The following is a 7,041-nucleotide window of genomic DNA, read 5'->3' as shown; positions in this document are numbered from 1 at the left end:
TCCGCGAGCCGGCGAGCCCGCCGAACCCGCACTCCGCCTGGGAAAGGGCGCAGTGGGAGCCCCGGCCGGAGTCCCCGGTGCCCTCCGGCGTTTCGAGCCGGAACAGCCGCGTCGCCGCCGGGAGGCGTCGTCGTCATCGACGCCGATGATGACGAGTACTACCGGGGTAGTATCGCCGGCGGCCACCGTGCTCGCAAACCCTGCCTAGGGTTTCTTTTTTTTTAGTTTAAAGCCCATATAGGGCTTTCTTTTGTGTAAAAATTGCGCAAAATAGGGCTAAGTTTAATTAACCACTAGTTTAATGTTATTTTTGGCTGTTTTCCTTTTTATTTTCATTTTTGTTTTTTAGTTACATATGCGGTGCGTCCGCGCGTTGGGCGCAGCGTGCGACCCAAACGGACACGCGGACGCGGGCCGCTGTCCGGGTGTCCATTCGGCCATCCAAACGGCCAAAACGGACGGCCCAAAGCGTCCCTTTGGGTCAGCCGGTTGGAGATGCCCTAACAGAAACAAAGAAGTTTCGCGTCATTTGAATGAAATCTTCAGTGGCTGGCCATGCATGGAAGTCCAGGGCGACCAACATGCATGCATCCAGGGGTATATATGATGCCCCCACGGGGGCCTTACAGCCTATCCACGATAGGGAACCAACCCGCGCCGTTCGATCTTGGTTTCAGCCCCGCGTCGATCTGGGCCGCTTGTGTTTGGAACAAAACCGAAACCGACGAAACCTAGCCCCAAGCCCAATCTCCTCGCTTCCTCCTCCCCAATCGGCTGGCCTCCTCCTCCCCAATCGCAGTTGCCGCCGCCGCTCCCACGTCGATCCCAACCGCGCCTCCGCCCGTCGCCGCTGCCGACGATGAAGGTCCCAGACCGCGCCCCATCCCCGTCGTGTGTGCCTCGTGGTCTTCTCCATCGAGACAGCAAGCCGCCTCTCTCCCAATCCCCGCACGCGGCTGTCTCCCCAATCCCCTCCCTCATGGATGGTAATAGGCGAAGCCGCACCGCGTCGCAAGAGGGATACTGGAGCGGCGAAATCAGCTACGTCGACGAATCGAGCGTGGCCGCATCTCGTGTGGTCTTCCTCTTACGTCCCAGTCTGAATCTCCTCATGAACACGTGAGGGAGGTGATACTGACGCGGGCGCCGCCGCAGTTCCCTTCCCTGGAAGCCTACAGCTCCACGGGTCCTGCTCGATGGCCGTGCTTGTCGCGTGCCCGTGGGCTGGGCGCCTGAAGCAGGGCAAGGCAGAGCATGCCGTGGCCTATGAACTTTGCTATTTTCAGGTATTCTGTATTCTATATAGCTCTGTATGCTTTGCGGTAAAATATCAGTTAGATCGGTTCACTGGACAGCGGATGTGGATGCTGCCCTTTGCAGGTATCAGGAAATGGAATCACCTGATGTTTGCAAGCCATGCCCGACATAAGATTGTATTTCTTGGTGTACTGTAACCGTAGAGGATTGGTTGATCAAGGACTCATGTAAGACTTCGTCGTTTTCTTGTTAGATCAAATATTATTCTGTTTGCACGAGCATATTTATCAGAAAAATAGTTATGCATGAAATAGAACTCTTGACTTACTGTGTTGTGAAAGTGCATCTTACTTTCTATATTAAATTAGACTTCAACTTGTTTATGGTATGTCTCATTTCACTGTCAGTATTACAAAATTAATCATGAAAATGAATATGAGTTGAACCTAAACCATAAAGCACAACACACGTGTTATCTATCTCCTTGGGCAAGCTGAAATACTAGATGATGCTAAAGCTTTTATAAGTAATTCAGTCTTCCATAATTAAACTAAAGGGCAGTTTTTGTGCCGATGCCTGGGCCAGGTGACCAAGAGCAATGGTGTTGTCGAGCTGCTGGACAAGTGAGATATTTTATGTCTTCACAACCATATTGTCGAATATAACTTATGGTAGATCATCTTTGTCTGATAAAATGTTGAAGATAAATATGACTAGAAGGAGAAGAAGGACGTCCAAACCTTTTGGTATGGCTATCACTAGAAAATACTCTTTTTTTAGTTCTCAGATAACTTGGTGTTTATTATTATGGAATGTGATATTTCTCTGGTTTGCTTATAGACTTCAAAATGGTCGATGCTAGCTTGTTGAATGCGTTTTCTTAAGTGAAGTTTCAGTTGATGTCTCCGGGATGGTGGTGATGCGAAACTGTGATCTCTAACTATTTCTATAAATGTCAGGTGTAAAAGACTATTGATAGGATGACAATAGGAGGACAAGAGATGCCGCATTACCTCCCCGGCCTCTTCTTCGGCAAGGATCTGCAGGTTCTCTCTGTCTTTGGCAAGTAACACTAACATGTTTATCATAGCCACATGTAGTGTTATACATCTAAGAAATTATTTTAATTAGAAAAAAACACTGCTTTTTATAGTGCTATTGTTGGCCCAGTAATCGCGCCTTTCAACTTCTGACACATACTATTCCTTGGCATGCTTATTATTGACCAGCATGGATTTAGCGTTACATTGGTTATTGGGAATGCATTTATTAGGTGCCCTAAAAATTCAAGATTTATCGCATACCTTCATCGCTTATTTTCTTTCTGCCCAAAACAGTACTCGGTGAGCTGACATGTGCCGATTTGAGTGTAGCACACCAGACAGGTGGTTGTTCTTAAGTTTACCTCTCTGATAGTGCTTCTCATGTTTCTCCATGAACATCGCTGATCTATAAGTTTTAAGATGGATTTTGCAAAATGGCATACTATATTTGATAGCACATTTTCATGGCCATCCTAATTTATTTTCTTGGTGCATTCTCTATTAATACTCAAGGTGACGTGACTTCTTGAGAGTACATAAAAAAATACCACGCGGGTTCCAACTACTTGGCAATAGAATTTCTATCTGAATTTATTTCTCTGTGTGGGGTTTTAAAAGGTTATGCTAGGCCCATAAAAAAGTTCATGTATTACAATGAGATCGCTGGAATCTCAGTTGACGCATACCCTTTTTATTTACTTATCTCTGGATCACTGGCTTGCGACAACTTATCAAATAACAAGAGGGATTTCTCTGAAATCTGCATTTTCTTTCTTTAGGTAGCGGCTTTTGAAGAGAACAACAGTCTTTGGACTGAGCTAACATACGCCTGAGTCAAAGGATTCAGTTCATGCCTCTTAGTGTTGTTGTTTCATTTATGCTAGCTTCATTAACATGCAGCTAGAACAACAACAGAGGCACAAGGTCTGTATTTCTATTTTGTGTAGAGTTTATTCAGTTCAACTCATCGGTGGAAGATGCTGACCTGACTGCTAATATTCTCTCTTATGACTCATTTATTTCTGGTGGACTTGTAGCATGATGAAGACACTCGAGAGACCTGCAATAACTCTCTTATGTCTCCTCCGGCGCCCCAAACATGCAGCTAGAACAACAACAGAGATACAAGGTATGTACTTTTATTTTGTGTAGAGTTTATTCAGTTTAACTCATCAGTGGAAGATGCTGACATGACTGCTGATATTCTCTCTTATGACTCATTTATTTCCCCTGGACTTGTAGCATGATGAAGACACTTGAGAGACCTGCAATAAGTGTGTGAACCTTGGTGGAGACGAGATAATGGTAGTGTGATTTAGATTTGAGGAAACACCATGTGACTTGCTTCTCTTCAGTAGATGTTTATGCATGATATTCTCTGCGAAAACTTGAATTTTTTTATGGTTTGAGTTAATTGATGGTAGATTCCTATTTTTGTACATATGTTTATTATGCACTTACCGTTTACTCATGATATAGTTTTAACTCTCAAGCATTGTTAATATAGTGTTCGGAGAAGATGAGAAAGGATCATTTCTCTTAAATGTTTCACCAAGGTACATGGGTGCAACTTTGTTGTATTGAACATGATTCATTTGCATTGGTTTATCTTTGGGTGATGCAGGCCCTAATCATATTTACATTTCCTTTCCGTTGTCGCTTTTAAAGACCATGCTGCGATGGCCGACAATGCATTGCCTATGTAGATGATAATTTTAGCGTTCCTTGCTTTTGTTGCTCTCGGCAAAATCAACAACTGTTAATTTCTATATTATATATATTCCTCTGGTTATTTACTGTGGTTTGTGATGATTTGTAAAACCTAAAAATTATTAGCATTTCCCTATCTATACATGGGTCTTACGGGATCATGTGCCAAGGCGGACCCAATCTGTATTTTTTTTCTTTAGGTAGCGGCTTTTGAAGATAACAGAAGTCTATGGACTGAGCTAACATACATATGAGTCAAAGGATTCATGCCTCTTACTATTGGTTTTTCATTTATGTTGGCTTTATTAACGAGAATCAGTAATGTATTATTTTCATCATCTTCTGTACAATAGATGTTGATGATTCATCTTCAGATATATGTTTGTTTTTGGGACCAGACTACCAATTCAATAGGCTGTTAGATGGACTGGAAACCAGATATGGTAAGGCCTCCAAGATAGGTGTTGTTATTTATACATATTTGTTCGCCATGCATTGTCGGATGCCAAATGTTTTCATGCTAAAATTTTTTGCGCTTGTCGCAGTTTTCTCTGCCATTTCAGGTCCATTGCATGCCTAATGCTATCTCCTTGTGGACCCAGGCAGGGAAATATCCTAGGATGCATCTTGCTGAATTTATCAATTTTATTCTATTTGAAAACGTGGTATGCTTCACCAAGCCTTCGACATGTCAAAAATACTCTGCTATTTTGATCATACTTGCTATTTTGATTTATCTGGGGTAGCTATGATCTATTATTAATATATCCTGGTATACGTGCTCCCCCTCTAGGTTATGCTTGACAATTATGCATCATATCAATTTATGTTATCTCAGATGTTGGATTTTATAAATAGCGCTCTTAATAGCCTTTGTGGATGCCTGTCACCTAATGCTTCTAACTATTAGCGGTAAGGGTTATTGCATTTTTCTTAAGTTGGCCTTCATAGTAATATGCTTTCTCCATAAAGAGAAAAATATAGGTAGTACTGCTGACCTCAAAATAGAAATTAGCTTTCCTAGGTACTTTATCTTTTAACCTTTCCACTTGGTAGGAATATTTTGTTCAGGGTTCAGAGATGGTTCTTCATTCTTGGCTTGGGTTGAACTTGCTCTTTGTTATTAGGCTGCTTCTTTTAGGGTTAATGTGTGAGTTCCTCTTTTCAATTTAGTACATCCACCCTGTGTGTAAATGTTTTATTTATTTGTTGTCTGTTCTCTTCCTTTAACTCATCTCTAGCATGAAGAGCTTGCTCGCCACTATTGCTTCCAGTTAGGATGGAGCATTTGGGTTGTTATGCATGTATGATTGTTTTCTCTTTATGTTGTGCATTTCAACTGTGGTAGTTTGGAGTGTGCTCGTTTATTTAGCTGCATATACTTGGCAGGTTATGAAAGTACTTAAATATATTCTTCAAAATCAAGATCTGGGCATGCTTCTTTTGCTTGTATCAGCACACATTTGTTCTAATTATATTTTGTTGTGCTTTCTACTGCTTTTAGTGCAGTTTAATTTCATAGAAAGTAAGCACAGTTAAGCATGTTAACCTCTTCTTTTTCTTAGATGCATCTTACATCACTACAAAATATGATATGGTGTCGAGTGTTGCTCTGTTCTTTCATTCTGTCAATTGTGGTATATTGCAAAGCTACTCGTTCTTTGGCGTAGCTCCTGAGATGAGACTTGTTCTTCAGTTTCTCAAGATGTTTGTGAGCACCCAGCTCCGGTGCCTCATTTAGCTTTCACGTCATCCTATGTTATGGTGGTTAAACCTGTAGTTGGTCATTTTGACAGTCAATGTAAAATGAGCCAACCCGACCGTAGAGCCTAAGCGCAAAACAAAGGCTGACTGACGTTTGCCCATGGAAATAGTGGATTAGTTCGTATCCCTTCAAGAATCAATAGTTGCGATACCTTGAAGAATAATGAAGAAATTATGCTGTGTACAATTACTGCAAGGTAATTCTCATAGACATAGGCCCTTTTAATTGTTCATCATATTCCTCTGATATATTATCCATGTTTTTGAGATTATGTTTCCTAAGCAGTTGTCTTTCCTTTCCATGTGGCTTAGCTACAAGTGTTTAGTATTGATGCACCTCTTTCTTTGTTGTCTTTTTTTTCTTAACTGTATCCTGCTCATATCCTAGAAATATTTGGAGTAAACTTAGGGACAGAAAACGTTAGTTTATATTTTAGGATGGTGCACTTCTCAAAATAAAATCAATATTCTTTACTTAGTGGTTGCGTTGCCAAAATGTGGTCATGTGTACTCAATACTACTGTGATAGTAGGCTGATACGCATAAAGTTTTTAGATGCAGCATTAGAGCTTATTCCGTTTACATTGGTTTCTATTTCTAGAGATCTACATGATGTGGTGTTTCCTTATGATTCTGTTTTTTCGTTGAATACATTTAGTTCTAATCAGAATTACAATAGATCTGTTTTAGGGTCTAAGAGTCTTTTAATAGAGTACCGAGATTTTTAAAAAATGTCTTCTACCGATGAATAGTCTCCTTCAGACAAGTGAAAGTGCCAATGATCTGCGTTTTATGAGTTCATTCTTTTATACATATCATTACACATAGTTTTTCCAGATGGGCTCTTCCACTTGCCACTTGATATCAGAGTTTAAAGTGGAAGGCCTTTTTTACTGCTATGTTGGATCTGAAGTAGTACTAAGATATAATAGACATGATGATGTAGTTATGACCATCTACCTTTTATAAAATACTGCTGCCCCTTTTTTAATGGTAGATTTCTTTTGCTTAGAAATGGAAATACTGCTTAGGTCATCCTATGGACTCGCTACGTTTTCTTTTCTCTACATAGTTTGGTTTCTTCTCAAATTTATTTTATACTGTCACATTGTTCAGTCAAGGAACAACTCGAGCAACATGTACATGTTCAGGTAATGGAACCTGTGATGGCTTGCTAAGAGCTGGAGAAAAGCATTTATAGTGCCCCTTACAGGTGGATGTATGCTTGTACTTCTACTTGGATACTGTATGAAGAAACTTAAAAATG

The 7,041-nt window shown here is 40.9% G+C and overlaps 1 long non-coding RNA gene across 3 annotated transcripts; it reads left to right on the top strand.

Moving 5' to 3' along the window:
* Positions 1–873: 873 nt before the first annotated feature.
* On the top strand, positions 874–5,625 carry LOC124708534. Of its 3 annotated transcripts, XR_007005193.1 has the most exons (9): positions 874–1,286; positions 1,381–1,484; positions 1,843–2,003; positions 2,217–2,303; positions 3,080–3,224; positions 3,338–3,429; positions 3,543–4,453; positions 4,556–4,675; positions 4,804–5,625. It is a non-coding gene; the product is annotated as an uncharacterized LOC124708534 (long non-coding RNA). The 3 variants fall into 3 exon arrangements; XR_007005192.1 differs by having other exon boundaries at positions 4,556–5,625; XR_007005194.1 differs by lacking the exon at positions 1,843–2,003 and having other exon boundaries at positions 4,556–5,625.
* The last annotated feature ends 1,416 nt before the right edge of the window (positions 5,626–7,041 follow it).

The sequence above is a fragment of the Lolium rigidum genome, chromosome 4, assembly GCF_022539505.1.
Source record: "Lolium rigidum isolate FL_2022 chromosome 4, APGP_CSIRO_Lrig_0.1, whole genome shotgun sequence".
NCBI classification, from domain to species: Eukaryota; Viridiplantae; Streptophyta; class Magnoliopsida; order Poales; family Poaceae; genus Lolium; species Lolium rigidum.
The sequence above is the reverse complement of the archived record's forward strand: the minus strand, read 5'-3'. Positions and strand labels throughout refer to the sequence as shown.